Source organism: Rhincodon typus, chromosome 10, assembly GCF_021869965.1.
Source record: "Rhincodon typus isolate 14 chromosome 10, sRhiTyp1.1, whole genome shotgun sequence".
Lineage (NCBI taxonomy): Eukaryota > Metazoa > Chordata > Chondrichthyes > Orectolobiformes > Rhincodontidae > Rhincodon > Rhincodon typus.
Window position 1 is genome coordinate 66,759,910 of NC_063341.1, and position 17,940 is coordinate 66,777,849.

The 17,940-nt window shown below is 42.1% G+C and overlaps 1 protein-coding gene and 1 long non-coding RNA gene across 6 annotated transcripts in view; one reads left to right on the forward strand and one right to left on the reverse strand.

Moving 5' to 3' along the window:
• Nucleotides 1–1,495: 1,495 nt before the first annotated feature.
• Nucleotides 1,496–3,082, reverse strand: LOC125484199. The gene is made up of 2 exons (XR_007263040.1): nucleotides 2,817–3,082; nucleotides 1,496–2,086 (listed from the first exon to the last, which is right to left on the reverse strand). It is a non-coding gene; the product is annotated as an uncharacterized LOC125484199 (long non-coding RNA).
• Nucleotides 2,654–17,940, forward strand: part of LOC109913432 (zinc finger protein 644) — a 148,677-nt gene continuing 133,390 nt past the window's right edge. For 4 of the 5 annotated variants that reach the window (XM_048601932.1, XM_048601931.1, XM_048601933.1 and 1 more), the window contains exon 1: nucleotides 2,654–2,765. The gene's annotated coding sequence lies outside the window, so the exon portion shown is untranslated. Of the gene's footprint in view, nucleotides 2,766–4,720; nucleotides 4,806–17,940 lie in introns of those variants that run through there. The other variant, XM_048601934.1, reaches the window with a different exon arrangement.

The window sequence follows — 17,940 nt, forward strand, 5'->3', positions numbered from 1 at the left end:
CAGCAGGAGCTTTCCTTGCCCATGTTTGACCTGACTCATGAGATTCACAAGGTCTGCTATCAATGTTGAAGACTCCTGCAGCAACTACCTCCTGACTGTATACCACTGTGTCTCAACATCTGCTGCATCTGTCCTGGTGATGGGACAGGGATAATGATGGTGTGGTCTAGAATGTTACATGTAAGGTATGATTCTTTGAGTATGAACATGTCAGGCTGATAGCTCTCCCAATCTTGGCACTAGCCCTTACATGTTGGTGAGAAGGACTTTGCAGGATCAACAGGCCATTATCATTTCTGGGTGTCTTGGTTGATGCTGGATGGTCTGTCTGGTTTTATTCTCTTTTTTTAAAGTTAGAGGCAACAGAGTCCATTGCTAGTGGTACTTAACAGGAAACCACATTTCTGTGGATCTGTAGGCCACACCAGGTTTTCTCTTTCTGAATGATGTTAGTGAACTGGATAAGTTTTGATGACAATGGTTTCTTGGTCATCACTCAGATATTTGCCATGGTGGAATTTGAATCCAGGTCCCTAGTACAATACCTGGGTTTCTGGATTACCAATCTCAGTGACAATACCATCAACTCCTTTCTCACATTTTGAAAACTGAGGAAATGTTTGCGTCATTCACTATTTTGATAAATGCTTCAAAAAGTGAAATGCAATTAGTGAGACAGGGCCTAATTTTTCCGGCCATGTTGGGTCTTCCTGATATATCTTACTTTAAGTAGCTAAATAGTACATACCTGATCATCCCTCTTTATTACTGACAACAAACTACTAGGCCTAAAGGTATCCTATTCTGTCTTAGCTCTCTCATTAAAAAAGGAATATTAGCCTTCTTCCAGTCTATGGGGGAAGGGGGCACGGTTGGTTTAGCTTGGGGAGTGTTGCAAGAAGGGTGTTAGGAGAACCTTGTCCTGTTTCCTTGAGATCCACTGGCCCTTTCAATGATCGACTGTTTTATGTCAAGGTTCTTAATTCTAAAATAATATTTTTTTTAATATTAACAATGTTAATTAGTGACATCATTGAATTCTACTGGTTAAGCATCATCCTCAAAAGTGAAAATTGATACGAGGTACTCATTTAATATTTTCGACATACCAAAATCCGTCTGTATTCTTTCCCTGTAGTTATTTCAATGATTGAATATGAGTGCTTGAAATCCTCATATTACAGATAACACTTTTTTCCCATTACTACCACAATTGTTCAGAATCTTCTTTTCCATTAAACTTTTTAGCTGCTTTTGGAATTGTGTTTGTATTACTGTAATTTGTTTATGTGAATTTCCATTTAAAATGGTGGTGCTGTCTTACACAGCTGAAGCTTGGTCCATGCCTGTGGAGTCATCTGTTGTATTATTTTGCTTGCATTATGCAGCTAAACATGGAAGCAATTTATCTCTTGGCTGAAAGAAAAATCATGTAAACAGTGGTATTGTTGAGTAGGACGTATACTATGTGAAGAAATGCAACCAAAACAATGGCTGAAAACAACCATTTTATTTGCAAAGGACTATAATGATAAATGGCAAACAGATCAATAAAAATGATATGCTGGGAATGGAGTGGTGAAAGATCGAGTTCTGGAATTTTGCGAGGAATCATGCCTGAATTGTAAATAAGCAGTTAAAATCGTTTGTCAACAATTTCCGACAACGTGCTGTCCAGCACCAGCAGCCAGAGAGCCAAGAGTCATGGAGTCAGCCGTATTCCGGTAAACATCTTCCGGAATATTAATTAAGACATCCTTTGCAACGGCTTCTTTGCAAAACATCCATGCAACTATTAAAATAACCGTACGTTTCAACGATCTTCCCATGTGTGGTGATGAAAGATTGATTTGTTTTAAAAAGGCGCGACAGATGTTTACTTTATTCACTCCCCAAAAGACAAACTGTTATTTGGTCCCTTTCTCCTGAAGGCCTGGTTTCCCAGTGTCCCATGGGGAGCTGGCCCAATTGGCCATTGATTATTACTTTTCTTGCAGCGTCGAGTTTCCTTCGAGTTGACACCTGCCTTGTTGATCTGATGGGAGTTCATTCCCATTTTGTTTTTCTTCACACAGGAAACCGGGTGCTGCGAGAAAAATGAGCAGTGGTTTTTGTTTTGACCTCTTTCCACTCCCTGCCCCCCCCCCAACCACCACACACAAACCATCCAAAATTTTTCTTTTCCAGTGAGTGAATAGTCAGAATCCTGCTCTCTCTCACCTGGTCAGGAAGCCGACACCATTTCCACGCTTTCCTGAAGCCCCAGCTGCCACTTTTATATATATATATATATATGTTTTAAAAAAAACAGCGACAACAGAGAGAGAGGCGGCTGTGAGGGGAAGGCGCTTCCACTGGGAGGGAAAAGAGGAAGGCGGTTGTCGTTGGGGGGTGGGGGGGAAAAAGAGGAGACGGTTGGTGATGGTGGTGGAAGAACAAACACGCACTTGGCGGGGACAAAGGACTGCGCCCGCTCGCGTTCCTGACAGGAAGCCGACCGTCGGGCTGTACCCAGCCGATACCAGCAAAACTCCCACTCCCCCGTCACACACCAACCCGGTTCCCGCGGGCAGGGCTCAGCGACGGCCGGCGTCCCACCGCCCCCTTTCTTTTAACCTCCCCTCCCCCCACCCTCCCGCCTTCACCATCTCCGGGCACAATAGCGAGCAAAATGGCGGCCGTGCCTGGATGGATGGAGGACGAGCGCTGACAATAAAAACCCGGCCCGCCGCTCCTCCGCGCACTCCCTTGTGCCAAAATAAAAGGTACGTGCGTGTGTGTTTTTTTTTTCCTCCTTCCCGTCGCAATAAGCTCACCGACAGCAGAGAGAGAGCGGTGGATGGGGGTGGGGGAGGACGACGATCGGTTGGGAGTTTTGCTTTATTTTTTTTGCTTGCCATCCATTCCACCACCAATCCCCCCTCCCCCTCCTTTCCGTCTCTCTCTCTCTCTCTCTCTCTCTCTCTCCCCAGCTCCTTGGCTGTTGGGTTGTGGTTTGGACCCAGCCGACTCGACAGCGTGACAGACAATTCAGGCGGGACGGGGCACACACTCCTTGCATGTCTTCCTTTGCCACGCAATATGGCATCTCCGACCAATTCTTGCACCCCGTCCCCTCCCCCAATCTTGGGTTTTATCATTCTATTTCCCACTACTCCAACAACAGCAACAACAAAAGTTGGGTTAGCCCTTTTTCAATGTCAAATTTTGAGCTTTGTGCAGTTCTTTATTTTGAATAGGTTCTGCTCTGCACTGCGACTCTCCTCCACACGCATAAACTGAACACTGGCATTGATTGTGGGCAAAATGGGGGAAAGCATGTCAGGAGTGTGTTGTAGGAATTGAAAGGAACTGTGCTGTACTTCAAAGTCTATGACTCCAAACTGGATTGTCGGTCTTTAAACTTGCCCTTATTTGTTTTGTATGGTGTTTGGTGGTGTTTGTTACCAAATCCAAGGTCAATGGTGTACAATACCACTAATCTTTGGATTCTATGTAAGGCAACTGAAGTCTTTTTTTCCAAATGCCATCATAGAATAATGGCTGTACAATGGATCCCAAGTAACTTAAATCTAGAGGAGCTTTAACATAGTGTCATGAATTATGTTTTTGAATTCTTGCATAAAATTTCTAAATAGCTGTAAATTTTGTAATCGTGCCCCCTCCTTTTCGATATGCTTAATCAGTTGCAGTTTATAATAAGCTCTTCAAGGGGCACTAAAAAGTTTTCAATTAGTTCATAACTAATGGTTACATGATGATGGGTGCAGGACAAGGTTGTTTCCAAGTCTTAATTGTGATTGTAGTGCATTAGATCCAGATATACAAGGGTCTAATGCTATCTAATCTTGGTTTTTGGTTTTTTTTATGTACTTGGTCTGATTTTCCTGAATTTAACTTAATAGTGCAAGATTCTTGTAGGATGTTTAACTTGCTTTCTGTGGCATGTTGTCACAATAATATTCACTGTACTTCAAATATTTGTAAGCTATCTTTGGCCAAGGAGTCTACAAATACTCTTTTGAAAGCCTCCATAATAATTGGTTTCCAGTATGAGCATTTGGCCTGCATTAATTTTGCATGTAATTTTGTAGTTATTTTAATGTTTAGTTTAAAAAAAGTATAGTCTTGTCCATTAAACATTTCAAGCTGGATTATTTTCACACAAACTGTAAACCAGCTGGGTGCGAATAATACAGAATTGTCACCACCATCTAATTAAACTTAGCTGATTTGCTTTATAAATAGAGGTAATAAAGTTTTTGTTTGTCCTTTTGAGTCAAAGATCACCTTCTTTATCATCTGAGGTGTTTAATAGGGTTCAGGCAGGTGACTACTGAGGTGATCTAGACCTGGAAAGTTCTGTTGCAAAAGAATGCAGCAGATAATTGAGTTTTGGACAAGTTGGTTTTGGAATCCTGTCTGTACACCTATCGGAAGCAGAGGGAAAATTCTTATTTTCAAAGGAAGCCACAGTGTTTTTTCATCTCCCCCTCTTTCCCTATTTATTTCAGAACCCTCTTCCCCTCCCCCATTTCTGAAGAAGGGTCTAGGCCCGAAACGTCAGCCTTCCTGCTCCTCTGATGCTGCTTGGCCTGCTGTGTTCATCCAGCTCTACACCTTGTTATCTCTTTTTTTTGTTTGTTGTTCCATGTACATGGATGCTGAGTGAGTTTCTCCCAGGAGTCTTAAATTGTTGATGTGAAAACTCCTAAGTGAAGTTTTTAGATTAGCCAAAAGAAGCACTACAAGGACAATGTGAAAGCACAGAGCTGGATGAAGCTCTCCATAGAAGCTTTGCATTGGTAAGCAAACAAAGTTACAAAAGTAAGTAGAACTAAATGTGGTATAAGGACTTGGAAGTTGTACATATCCAAATTGTATTGGTTTATATCTGATGGAATGATCTGTAAACATTTTTAAAATTTGTCAAGCTTTGTGGTGAACAGCTATTAACATTCAGCATAGAACTATTCTATCTAGTTTTTTCTAATTAAAAGTTGGGAAGAATCTGAAGTTGGACCTATGATTACAACTTTGCTGATTTAATATAAAATATGCCATATTGCTTTGTATTGGATCTGCTTAAAAATATTCATGATGGAAAAGTGCATGTCTGTGCCTCCTTAAATACTAAGTTCTTACTTTAATGCACATTGGCTTGATTTCACGTTATAATATTCCTCTGCAATGTCTTGTGTAGGAACATGTTAAAATGGTTATTTTGCCCAACGATTTCACTTTTTTATGGTTTGGATTTTGCCATTATGTTGACAAAGAAATCATCAGTAGGAGTAAATTTACTGCAAAACCTGGAAGCTGCACTGAAAACAACAAATGCTGGAAATTGCAGCGGGTCAGGCAGCATCGGTGGAGAGAGAGCAAGCTAATGTTTCGAGACTAGATGACACTTCATAACAGTCGATATGAAATGTGGAGTGAGCAGCAGTTATGCAATAGAAGAGTAGCGAAGTGCTGAGGGAGAAAGCGTGCTGATTAAGTGATTGGAATGTGAGAATGGCAAAACGGTGGTGTGTCCAACTGCCAAACTAGAAAGAACAGATGGCCCCAGTGGAGTGGAGGGGGGAGGGGAGAGGACGCGATGATAGAGAATGCCACATGTAAAGCGTGAAGAAATGGGAGTGGGTTCACAATCTGAAGGTGCAGAACTCAATATTAAGTCCAGAAGGTTGTAAAGTGCCCAGTCTGAAGATGAGATGTTGTTCCTTCAGTTTGCACTACGATTCGATGGAGCATTGCAGCATGCCGAGGACAGACACATGGGCATGCGAGTAGGATGCTGTGTTAAAACGACTGGCTATGGGAAGATTGGGGGTCCTTCTTAAGCATGGACCGGAAGTGTTCTGCAAAATGGTCACCCAGTCTACGTTCATCAGTGTTCACTGTCATAAAACGGATAGTAAGTTCTGAAAACCACATGCACAGTTAAAGGAAGAAATCTAGTTCGAATTTGCTGTAATTTGATTCTATACTTTTCAATACATTGCACTGTTGAAGTTCCTGCATGCAGCAGTTAATGAAAATAATTGCAATTATAAGAATTTGCCCTTTTACAGTGTTAGGCTTGGTGTAAACAAAACTCTTAAAAGTTGTGGTAAATGAGATGTGTCTAAGTTTTTAATGGGGTAATTCTTTCATAATTGCCAATGAGAACTTCTGTTTTCAAATACGGAATTTCATAATGATGTTTAAAAATTTATTGGATGTTTCAGTTATCTTAACCTGGTTTATGTCTGACCGTTTGGATTATTCATTAAGGGAACAGATTTGTTGAGGTCAAATTGTGCACAACTAAATTTGAGATTTTGGAGAGTAGTGGGAAGTGTTGATGGAGTTCCAGACAGCATTTGACAAATTGACACATAGGATTTCCAGGAATGTTGAATAAAAGAGAGATGGTTGTAACATGGATAAGGAGTTGGTTATTTTAGGATGGGAGGAAAGTGTACAGAGATCTGTAGGAATGGCACTAGAGCTATTGCTTTTCTTGAATTTTCCATTAATGGCCTAAATTTTGGGTGTGAAGGTCGTAATTTAAAAGTTTGAAGATGGCACAAAACTTGGAAACTTCATGATATTTGATAATGATTGACCTCAGGAGGACCATAGGCAGGTGAAATGGGTAGGTTTGCTGTTGAAATGTAATGTGGAAATGTGTGCTTTTCAGTAGCAAGAATGAGGAGAGGCAATATACGTTTAGAGAGTGCAATTCCAGAGGAGGTGTAGGAGCAGAGAGACCTTTGCACAAACTGCTGAAGTTGGGAGGACTCTGAGAAAGTGGTTTGGAAGTTTTGGGAGCCTGCTGTTGTACTCCATACCTTCCTTATAATATAAACAGAGGAATAATGAACTTTATTAATTCACCTTCAATTTGTGTATTGTGTTCACTGCCAGGCACCATGTTTTAGGAAGAAAGTGAAGGTATTGGGCGAAGTGCAGAAAATGTCAGAATGGTTGTTGTGAAAAGGGTCTTCAGTTATGTGGATAGATTTGACAAGTTGATGCTTTCTCTTTAAAGAAGAGAAGGTTGAGAGCTTTGATTAACAGTGCTGTAAATCATGATGGACCTGTTTAGGTAAACTAATTCCATTAGCAGAAGGGTTGAGAATCCGATTATTGTAATATAAGGAGTAAAATGGGTAAGTTTGGAGCCTGGATTAGTACACGGAACTATGATTTTGTAGCCATTAAACAAACTCGATTGAGAGAAGGGCAGACAGGCAGCTCAGTTTAGATGTTTTAGGCTTGTTAGAGAAGACTGTATAAGGAGTGGGATGTTGCATTACTGATGTCATAGTTGTGATGAGAAGAGGACATCTTGGTAGGGGATGGGGGGGATCATCCACTGAGGCCATATGAATAGAACTCAGGAAAAGAATGCAGTCACTGTGATGGGGTTATACTGTATGCCTTGCAATAGCCAGTGGGAGACAGAGGAACAGATATGTAGGCACATGGTGGAAAGATGTGAAAAGAATGTTGCAGTAGGTGATTTTGACTCCCTTAGTGTCAGGGACTTAGATGGGTCAGAATAAGGAGTGGCTGGATAGGCTGGGACTTTTTTTCCCTGGAGTGTAGGAGGTTGAGTTGTGACCTTGTAGAAGTTTATAAAATCATGAGGGGCATAGAGAAAGTTAATAGCAAATGTCTTTTTCCTAGGGTAGGACAATTAAAAACTGGAGGACATATTCTTAAGATGAGAAGGGAAAGATTTAAAAGGGACCTGATGGGCAATGTTTTCGCACAGAGGGTGGTGCATATATGGAATGAACTGTCAGAGGAAGTAGTAGATGCAGATACAGTTACCACATTTAAAAGACATTTGGACAGATACATGAATAGAAAAGGTTTAGAGGGATATTTGTTAAACATAGGCAAATGGGACTAGTTTAGTTTGAGAAGCCCGTCCCGCATGCACGAGTTGGACAGAAGGGCCTGTTTCCGTACTATATGACTCTGACTCTATAATTGCATCCAGAAGGGTTTCTTAAAACAATATATTGATTGTTCAACTAGGGAAGGAGCTATACTAGACCCTATTACTGGGGGAAAGAGCCTGGCGAGATGATCAAATGTTTCAACAGGGGAGCATTTTGAGAACAGTGATCATAAGTTTTAAGATAGTTATTAACAAGGATCAGACTGGCCCTCGGGTGAAAGTACTAAATTGGGGTAAGGCTAATTACAACAGTATTAGACGGAAATTGGAGAAACTGGATTGGGGGCAGTTAACCTGGCGTAAATCCACCACTGATGTGTGCGCGTCTTTTATAGGCCACTTGATCGAAGTCCAGGGCAGTAAGTTCTTGGGAGGATGAAAGATAAGGATGGCAAGATTTGAGAACGTTGGATGACGAGATATTGAAAGTTTAGTGTAAAAGAAAGCACCGTATTTGGTTTGGGATTTGAAATCAGACTAGGCCCTTGAGGAAGCTGAAGAAAGCAGGAAAGAAAGTAAACAAGTAATTAGAGGGCTGAAAGGGACTATGAAATGTCCTTGGCAAGAAGTGTTGAGGAGCATCCCAAAGCATTTTATATGTACAATAGGAGAAAGAGGGTGATTAACGAAAGTGTAGGTCCACTTGAGGACAAAGGAGGGAATTAGTGTGTGGATCAGAGGAAGTGGGTGAGGTCCCTAATGAGTACTTTACATGTGTATTCACCAAGGAGGACATCATAGATGATAATCAGATTAGGGAAGGCTGTGGCTATTCTAGGCCATGTCGATTTAAGACAAAGGTGGTGTTGGGTCTCTTGAAAGATATTAAGTTAGCTCAGTCCTCGGGGCCTGATAGAGTCTATCCCAGGATACTGAGGGAGACAAAGGAGAAGATTGCTGGGCTCTTGACAGAGACCTTTGTATTTTCTTTAGCCACAGGTAAAAGTTCCAGAACATAAGAACTAGGAGCAGGAGTAGGCCATCTGGCCCCTCGAGCTTGCTCTGCCATTCAGTAAGATCATGGCTGATTGTTTTGTGGACTGAGCTCCACTTAACTGCCCACTCGCCATAACCTTAATTCCTTTACTGTTCAAAAATTCTGTCCACCTTTGCCTCAAAAACATTCAACGAGGTAGCCTCAATTGCTTCACTGGGCAGAGAATTCCACAGATTCACAACCCTTTGGCAGAAGAAGTTCCTCCTCAACTCAGTCCTCCATCTGCTTCCCCTAATTTTGAGGCCAAACCCCCAGTTCTGGTCTCACATGCCAGTAGAAACAACCTCCCTGCTTCTATCTTGTCTATTCCCTTCATAATTTTCTTTCTCTAAGACCCCTCCCAATCCTTATAAATTCTGATGAGTAGACTGGGATAATACTCAATCTCTCCTCATAAGCCAACACTATCAATTCCAGGATCAGCCTCGTCTCCAGTGCTCGTACATCCTTTCTCACATAAGGAGACCATAACTGTACACAGTACTCCTGTTATGGCCTCACAGGCACCCTATATCGCTGCAACAGAACCTCCCTGTTTTTTAAACTCCATTCCCCGAGCAATGAAGGACAACATTCCATTTGCTGCCGTAATTACCTGCGCCTGCGAACCAACGTTTTGAGATTCATGCACAAGGATGCCTGGTCCCTCTGCACAGTAGCATGCTGCAATTTTTCACCATTCAAATAATAGTACGTTTTTCTGTTATTCCTACAGAAATGAATGACCCCACATTTACCAACATTGTACTCTGTCTGCAAGACCCTTGCCCACTCACTTAACCTATTTATATCTGTCTGCACACTTTGCTGTACCACTCATCTTGGTGTCATTTGCGAACTTTAACTTACTTGGTCCCCAACTGTAAATCATCTATTCAAATTGTAAACAATTGCGGTACCAACTCTGATCTCTGAGGCACACCACTTGCCACTGATCGTCAACTAGAAAACCACCCATTTATCCCCAGTCTTTGCTTTCTGTAAGTTAACCAATCCTGTATCCCCATTAATACATAACCTGCAACGCCATGCATCTTTATCTTGTGTGGCAGCCTTTTGTGATGGTCCTCGTCGGGTGCCTTCTGGAAATCCAGATATGCCACATTCACTGGTTCTCGAAGACTGGAGAATGGCCAGTGCTGTTCCTTTGGTTAAGAAGAGCAACAGGAGATCAGGAAACCACAGGCAGGTGAGCCATACATCAGTGATAGGGACCATATTGCAGAAGATTCTTATGAATGGGATTTACTTGCATTTGGATAAGAATGGATGTACTAGGGATAGTTTTGGGGGAGGTTGGCCCACAAATTTGTTTGAATTTTTTAAGTGACAAAGATGGTTGAGAGTAAGCCATTGGATATTGTCTACATGAACTTTATTAAAGTATTTGACAAGGTCCTTCATGGTAGGCTGGCCCAGAAGATTAAGTCACATGGAATCCACGGTGAGTTGGTAACTAAATTGGTTTGCTCATAGAAGACAGAGGGGAGATGGGTATGCAGGGCTGTTTTTCAGTTTGGAGGTCTGTGACCAGTGAAACTCTGTATGGATCAGTGCTGAGACCCCTGTTGTTTGTAATATAAGTGATTTGGATGAAAATATAGATGGTCTGATTAATGAGTTTACAGGCAACATGAAAATTGGTGGAATTATGGATAGTGAGGAAGGTTATCAAAGGTTATATCAAGATATAGATCATTTGGAAAGTTGGACAGGGAAATGGCAGTTAGAGTTTAATTCAGACAAGTGTGAGGTGATGCATTTTGTGAGGTCAAACGGAAGAGGAAAGTATACGGTAAATGCAGGACCCTTAGGAACATTGCACACAGGGATTTTTGTAGTGCAAGTCTGTAGCTCCCTGAAAGTGGCAACGCAAGTGGATAAGGTGGTAAAAAGGGCATGTGGTAGGCTTGCTTTAATCAGTTAGGGCACTGAGTATAAAAGTTGCCAAGTCATGTTACAGCTGTATAAAAATTCAGTCAGGCTACATTTGGAGCATTGTGTGCAGTTTGGGTTGCCACACCACAGGAAGGATGTGTAGGCTTTGGAGAGTATTCAAAGGAGGTTTATCAAGGCCTAGTGTGTTAGCTATAAGGAGAGGTTGGATTGGTTGAACTTGGATTGTTCTTACTAGATTGTTGGAGGCTGAAGGGTGACCTGACAGCAGTATATAACATTTGAGAGGTATAGGTTTAAGGTGAGGAGGGGAAATTTAAAGGAGATATTCAAGGCCAGTTTTTTTTTAGCATATGGTAGGTGCCTGGAACGCGCTGCCGGGGAGATGGTAGAAGCAGGTACCATAGCAATATTTAAAGAAGCATTTAGACAGACACATGAACAAGCAAGGAATAGAGGGACCATGTGCAGGCAGATGGGATGAGTTTATAATGGTTTCGTGGTTGGTATAGGCATGGTGGGTCAAGGGGAATGTTCCTTCACTGTATTCTTCTTTATTCTAGGATACCAATAAACGTGAATGGCAAGAGAGTGAATGTTGACATGAAGGATTTTTTTTAATACGCCGGGCAGTTAGGGTCTGGAATGCGCTCAGTATGCAGTTGAAGTAGAATCTACCATGGTTTTCAGAAGAAATTGGATAACTGCCTGAAGAGAGGAAGAGTTTTCAGGTCTACAGGGGAGAGACAGCAGAGCAGGGACAAGATAAATTGTCCTAGCAGAGTGATGGCATGGTTGGAATGGGCTGCACTGATTCTGTAATAATTGGTGCATGTTGAATACTGCTTTGCTGGCTTTTAAGAATATTTTGAGAAAATAGACTCTATTTGATAGCATTGCTGCTGTTGGATGCATGGAGATGCCTTTGACTTGGCACCAGATTTCAACTCACTTCGAGGAAGAAGAAATCCACGCCACAGAGAATGCTAGATCTTTTTTGTTTGGTAGCTTTTTTCAGGTTAGCAGCTTGTCTGTTTGTAACTGTCTGTAAAATCCAGTGACTAATATAAGCGAAGGAAAAGAATTAGAGAAATGTAAGGAGCTGAAAGCTGACAAATTTCAAGAACATGATGGCCTTCATCCAAGGATTCTAAAAAAGGGGCAACTGTAGAGGTGGTGGATGTACTTGTTATTAGTTTGTAAAATTTTCTAGCTTCTAGAATGAGCCTAGTAGTTTGGAAGTTGGCAAATATAACCTCCTTATTCGAGAAAGAGGAGAGAGCAAATGGCGACCTACAGGCCAGTTCAACTAATTACCAAACATTGGGATATGCTGAAAACTATCAAAAATTGACATTGTGGTTATAAAAGCAGGGTATTATTTCGATCAAATCAACATGGTTTCACCAAAGGGAAATTGGATTGACAAATTAACGTGTTTTTTGAGATACCTTATTGGGTGGATAAAAGAGAACTGCTAAGATAATTTACAAAAGCCATTAGATAAGCTGTTGCACAACAATACTATTAAGCAAGATAAAGCTGCATGGAGTTGTGGACAATATATTAGTGTGGATACAAGATTAGGTAAAAAATTGGAATTGGAGAGGAGGAATGGATAGCATTTTCATATTGACAAGTTGTGACTAGTGGATTGTCACAAGGATCAGTGCTTGGACTTTAGCTATTTGCAATCCTAAATATCTTGGACACTGAGCCCAAAAGTGATGTATCGAAGATTGTTGATGATACAAGGCTAATTGGGAATTAAAACTGAGGAGAGCAGGATACAAAGAAATTATAGACAGGTGATGAGAAGCAAGGTGGCAGATTGAATATTAAACGAGAATGTATGAAGATTTTTACTTTTGCAGTAGAAATGGAAAAAGCAGAATTTTTTTTAAAAGGTATGAAACTTATAAATGTTGATGCTCAGAGACTTCAATGCATTCATGCAAGGGACAGAAAATTAATATGCAGGAGCAGTGAGTGACTGAACAGGTAAATAGGATATTGGCCTCTATTGTAATGGGATTGGAGTACAAGAATTTTGTTTTTATTCATTCGTGGGATGAGGGCGACACTGGCTAGGCAGCATTTATTGTCCATCCCTAATTGCCCACAGGGCAGTTCAGAGTCAACCACATTGCTGTGGGTCTGGAGTCACATGTAAGGATGGCAGTTTCCTTCCTTAAACAACATCAGAGTCAGCATAGCTTCATGAAAGGGAAATCATATCTGACTAATTTATTAAGAGCTTTCTGAGGAAGTATCAACCAGAGTGGATAGAGGAGAGTCAGTAGATGTGCTGTATTTGGTCATCCAGAAGACATTTGACAAGGTACCTCACTAAAGATTAAGTCATACGATAAAAACCACAGTATTAGAGGTAGTATATTGGCATGGATAGAGAATTGGCTCATGGGCAGGAAACAGTGCGTGGGCAGAAGGGGTATTTTTTTATCAGATTGGTAACCTGTGACCATTGGGGTTCGGCAGTGATCAGTGCTGGGACCAGAGCTATTTGCAATATTTGTTTGTTGACTTGGAGGAAGGAAATGAATGTACTGTAGCCAAATTTGCAGATGACTCAATAGGTGGAAAGGCAGGTGGTGAGAGAGACATGAACAGTTTACAGAGATCTTGGTATGTTAAGTAAGTGGGCAAAATGTTGGCTAATGGAGTATAAAGCTGCAGAAAGCTGCAACACAAAGGGACCTGGGGGTGGGGACCATTTCAAGGGTTTGGATTATGAGAGTATGAAGAAGGGTCTAGGCCCAAAATGTCAGCCTTCCTACTCCTCTGATGCTGCTTGGCCTGCAGTGTTCATCCAGCTCTACACCTTGTTATCTCAGATTCTCCAGCATCTGCAGTTCCTACTATCTCTGAAACAATTTTAACCCCACTGCGAAGCCTCTTCTAAGGATGCCTACCCTGAAGAAGTTACCCTCCTCCCTCCGGAAAAACCTCAGTGGATCTCTCTCCCACTGCAACTCTCTCGTAATCTCTTCGGCCTTGAAACTGCTCGATCATGTCCTGAAGCAAACCAGGTACTACAGCCGTATTACCTTTCTTAGTACCTGCTACGGAACCAGATCATCCCCAATGGAGTACAGTCCATTTCTGAAGAAGGGTCTAGGCCCGAAACGTCAGCCTTCCTGCTCCTGTGATGCCGCTTGACCTGCTGTGTTCATCCAGCTCTACACCTTGTTATCTCAGATTCTCCAGCGTCTGCATTTCCTACTATCTCCATACTAACTACTATGCAGTTTTGGCCTCTATATTGAAGGAAAGATATCATTTCATTAGAAGCAGGTCAGAGAAGGTCCACTAGGATGGATGATCCCTGGTATTGAAGGACTGTCATATGAGCAAAAGCTAAACAGGTTGGGATTCTACTCATTGGCGTTTAGAAAAATGAGAGGTGATCTCATTGAAGCATAAAGGATTCTTAAGGGGCTTGACAGGGTAAATGCTGAGAGGATGTTTCCCATCTAGGACTAGAGGACAAAGCCTCAGAATTAAGGGGTAACAATTTAAGACTCCGGTGAGGAGGAATTTCTTCAAAGAGTTTGGAGTCTTTGGAATTCCTTGCCACAGAGAGCTCTGGGAGCAGAGTGCTTTTGTATATATGAGGATGAGATAGATTCTTGACCAGTAGGTAATCGAGGGTTACTGGGAAAGGGCAGGAAAATGGATGTGTGAAATGACGGATCAGTCATAATCCAACGAATCCTACGCCTGTTCCTATTTCTTATGGTAAATGGGATTATAATGGGCAGCTAGTTTATTCACCTGAAGCAGACTCAATGGGTTGAATAACTTTTTGTGTAATCTAACTTATCTATGGTTCTAATTTTCTAAACCTCCTAACGATGTGTTTTTATTATGCTCTGGATGGAGATAAGACATCCTGCCATATAACCATGGTTTTTGTTGCGAGCCAGTTAAAAGCATGGAAGAGACAATCCAAGAGTTTTTGTAGCTGGATTTCTGGTGAGTGACTTGTGACAGCAGTGTAGTGTTCATGCTGCATTTTTTATTATCTTTTGTATTCTAAGCCAGAACCACTGAATATAACATTTCTTCGGAGTCCCATACTTCTTTGCAACTGACGCTGGTCATTACTTCCAGTGAAGAAGCAAGTCTGCTGAGAGGTAGTGCCTAGTAAAGAAAAATATATCTAATCTTGGATGTAGCATGATATTGATGCTGTGGTACTCTGACGTTGAAGGTTGTCAGTTTGATTCTATGCTGTTAGCTGATCTCAGTGTATTGGCAATGGCAGGCGTTAAAAATGCTTCACCACCTTTGGACTTGGACGTTGCAATTCTGTGCAATAAATCAGGTTGAAGAAATGTCTTTTTTCCTGACTATCCATTGAAAATGAAGCTGAGGGCAAGGTCAAATAAATGATGTTATTTGAATGGCAGCACAGGGTGAAGTGCCATAAATCCTATATATTTAGAGGGCTGTCAGAGTCGGTAAACCAGATTACCTGGCATTTGTGTGGCATGAATGACCATCTTCAATAAGAGAGAATCGAAAGAAGCCCCTTGACGTTCAGTGGCATGACTACTGCTAAGTCGCCCCGATCAAAGTTGTGGGGGCAACCATCAATATTTCTTCTAAGCTGCGTGGCCGCGCAGCCACTTGGAAAACCTGATCAGCATATGGACGTGTTGACTTCAGGTTTCAGAAGTTACTGCCGTGCAGAGACATCAGAGGCAGATGCAGGGATAAGAAGAATGAAAATGACGTAGTTTGCTGTTGTATAGAAACTGAACGAGACTAGCCAAATAAATGTGGCAAAGAACAATTCAGAGAATCAGGAAACATTCAATAAGCCTATATCATCTGGGAAAGAACTGCCTACTGATTGTTTATAGGTATTGGGCCATTCACTCTCTTCACCAGCAATACTCAGTAGCAACCATGTGTTTCATCTGTAAGGCTAAGTGTTGAAATTCATCAGCACCTTCCAACCATTTTCAGACAGTCCTTTATCATTTCACTTGTTATTACTAGTTTCCTGAAATAAAACCCCACTTCACTATTAATCCCTTCCAAATTGTCTCCCACATGCTGTCCAAGCATCAGAACCAATCCATTCCATTGATCACTAAAGCTTCCTTGTAATTTTCTCAGCTGGCTGTCAGGGAAGGATAGGAGGTGTTTAGTTTTCTGGATGGTGTCAGAAGACACCTCTGTCTGACCAAGGCAGCCTGGAGGGGGCACGCATTGTGATCATCTGTTATAACAAGAACATGGGTGTGATCGATCAGTGATTTCCTTTGATTCATAAGGGTTAAGTGCCCAAGTCACATCCTCATAAAGAATCTGCCATGAAATCATCGTTAATGTGTGTTATAGTAGGTGCTTGTTCCAGAATAGTGAAAGTGTGATCAGGCACAGAGATGTTCAAAATGGTGAAAGAATTCAAGATTAGATTGGAAGAAACTGTTCCCATTGATGGAAAAGTCAAAAAAACAAATTTGAGGTGAATGGGAAAAGAACCACAAGCAACACAAGAAGGTTTTTTTATATCATGCGTGGTTATAATCTGGAATGCACTGCCTTTTGGGAGATGTTAGCATGTTTAGATGTCTTTCACATTGGATACTTGCCTGAGTAGGAAAGAAGTTTGCAAGCCCAAGGGGAAAAACCAAAGGAGTGGAATTAGTTGTCATTCTTGCAGAGAGGTGGCACAGACATGAATGGCTAAATAGCCTCCTTCTGTGCTGCAACCATTCTATGGCTCTCATCAGACTGCAGCTTGAATAGGGGAAGGATGTTTGGGTTGGGGAGGGGAAGAAAACCCTTCTAAAAAGATCATTTATCCTTTACAGTTGTCAAGCTACTACTTTTAGCAATGAAAATGATAGTCCTGGAAATACTGAGTAAGTCTTACAGCCTCCCTTACAGCATCTCTTGAAGAAAAGAAAACGAGCTGATAATTTGGGTTGAATATGACTCTTCGGACCTGAAGCAGAATTCCAGAAATGCATATTACTGTACTTAATATCAAGGCAGCATTTTGCTTTTAATATTGAAATGAGGTGGGTACCAGAGAAAAAAAGACCCTGCTGGCTGAAGGCATATCTAGCACAAAATTGGATTCTAGTCATCTTGGCTCCATAACGTTTCCTGTAGGAGTTCCGCTGAACCATCTCTTAACAGCCAATGTAATTGCCATTCCTGAATCTGCTATTGTCAACATCCTGGGAGGATCTTTGTTAACTAGAAACCTAACTCGAGTCAGCCACAAATACTTTGGACATAAACAGGTCAGAGATTGGGACCGAGGTGTAGAGCTGGATGAACACAGCAGGTCAAGCAGCATCAGAGGAGCAGGAAGGCTGAAGTTTCGGGCCTAGACCCTTCATCGGAAATGGGGGAGGGGAAGGGGGTTCTGAAATAAATAGGGAGAGAGGGGGAGGCGGATAGGAGATGGATAGAGGAGAAGATAAGTGGAGAGGAAACAGACAGGTCAAAGAGGCGGGGATGCAGCCAGTAAAGGTGAGTGTAGGTGGGGAGGTAGGGAGGAGATAGGTCAGTCCAAGGAGGACAGACAGGTCAAGGGGGCAGGATGAGATTAGTAGGTAGGAAATGGGGGTGTGGCTTGAGATGGGAGGAGGGGATAGGTGGGAGGAAGAACAGGTTAGGGAGGCGGGGATGAGCTGGGCTGGTTTAGGGATGCGGTAGGGAGAGGGGAGATTTTGAAGCTTGTGAAGTCCATATTGATGCCATTGGGCTGCAGGGTTCCCAAGCGGAATAGGAGTTGCTGCTCCTGCAACCTTCAGGTGGCATCGTTGTGGCACTGCAGGAGGCCCAGGATGGACATGTCGTCTGAGGAATGGGATGGGGAGTTGAAATGATTCGCGACTGGGAGGTGCAGTTGTTTATTGCGAACCGAGCGTAGGTGTTCTGCAAAGCGGTCCCCAAGCCTCCGCTTGGTTTCCCCGATGTAGAGGAGGGCACAACAGGTACAGCAATGCAGTATACCACATTAACAGATGTGCAGGTGAACATCTGCTTGATGTGGAAAGTCTTCTTGGGGCCTGGGATGGGGGTGAGGGAGGAGGTG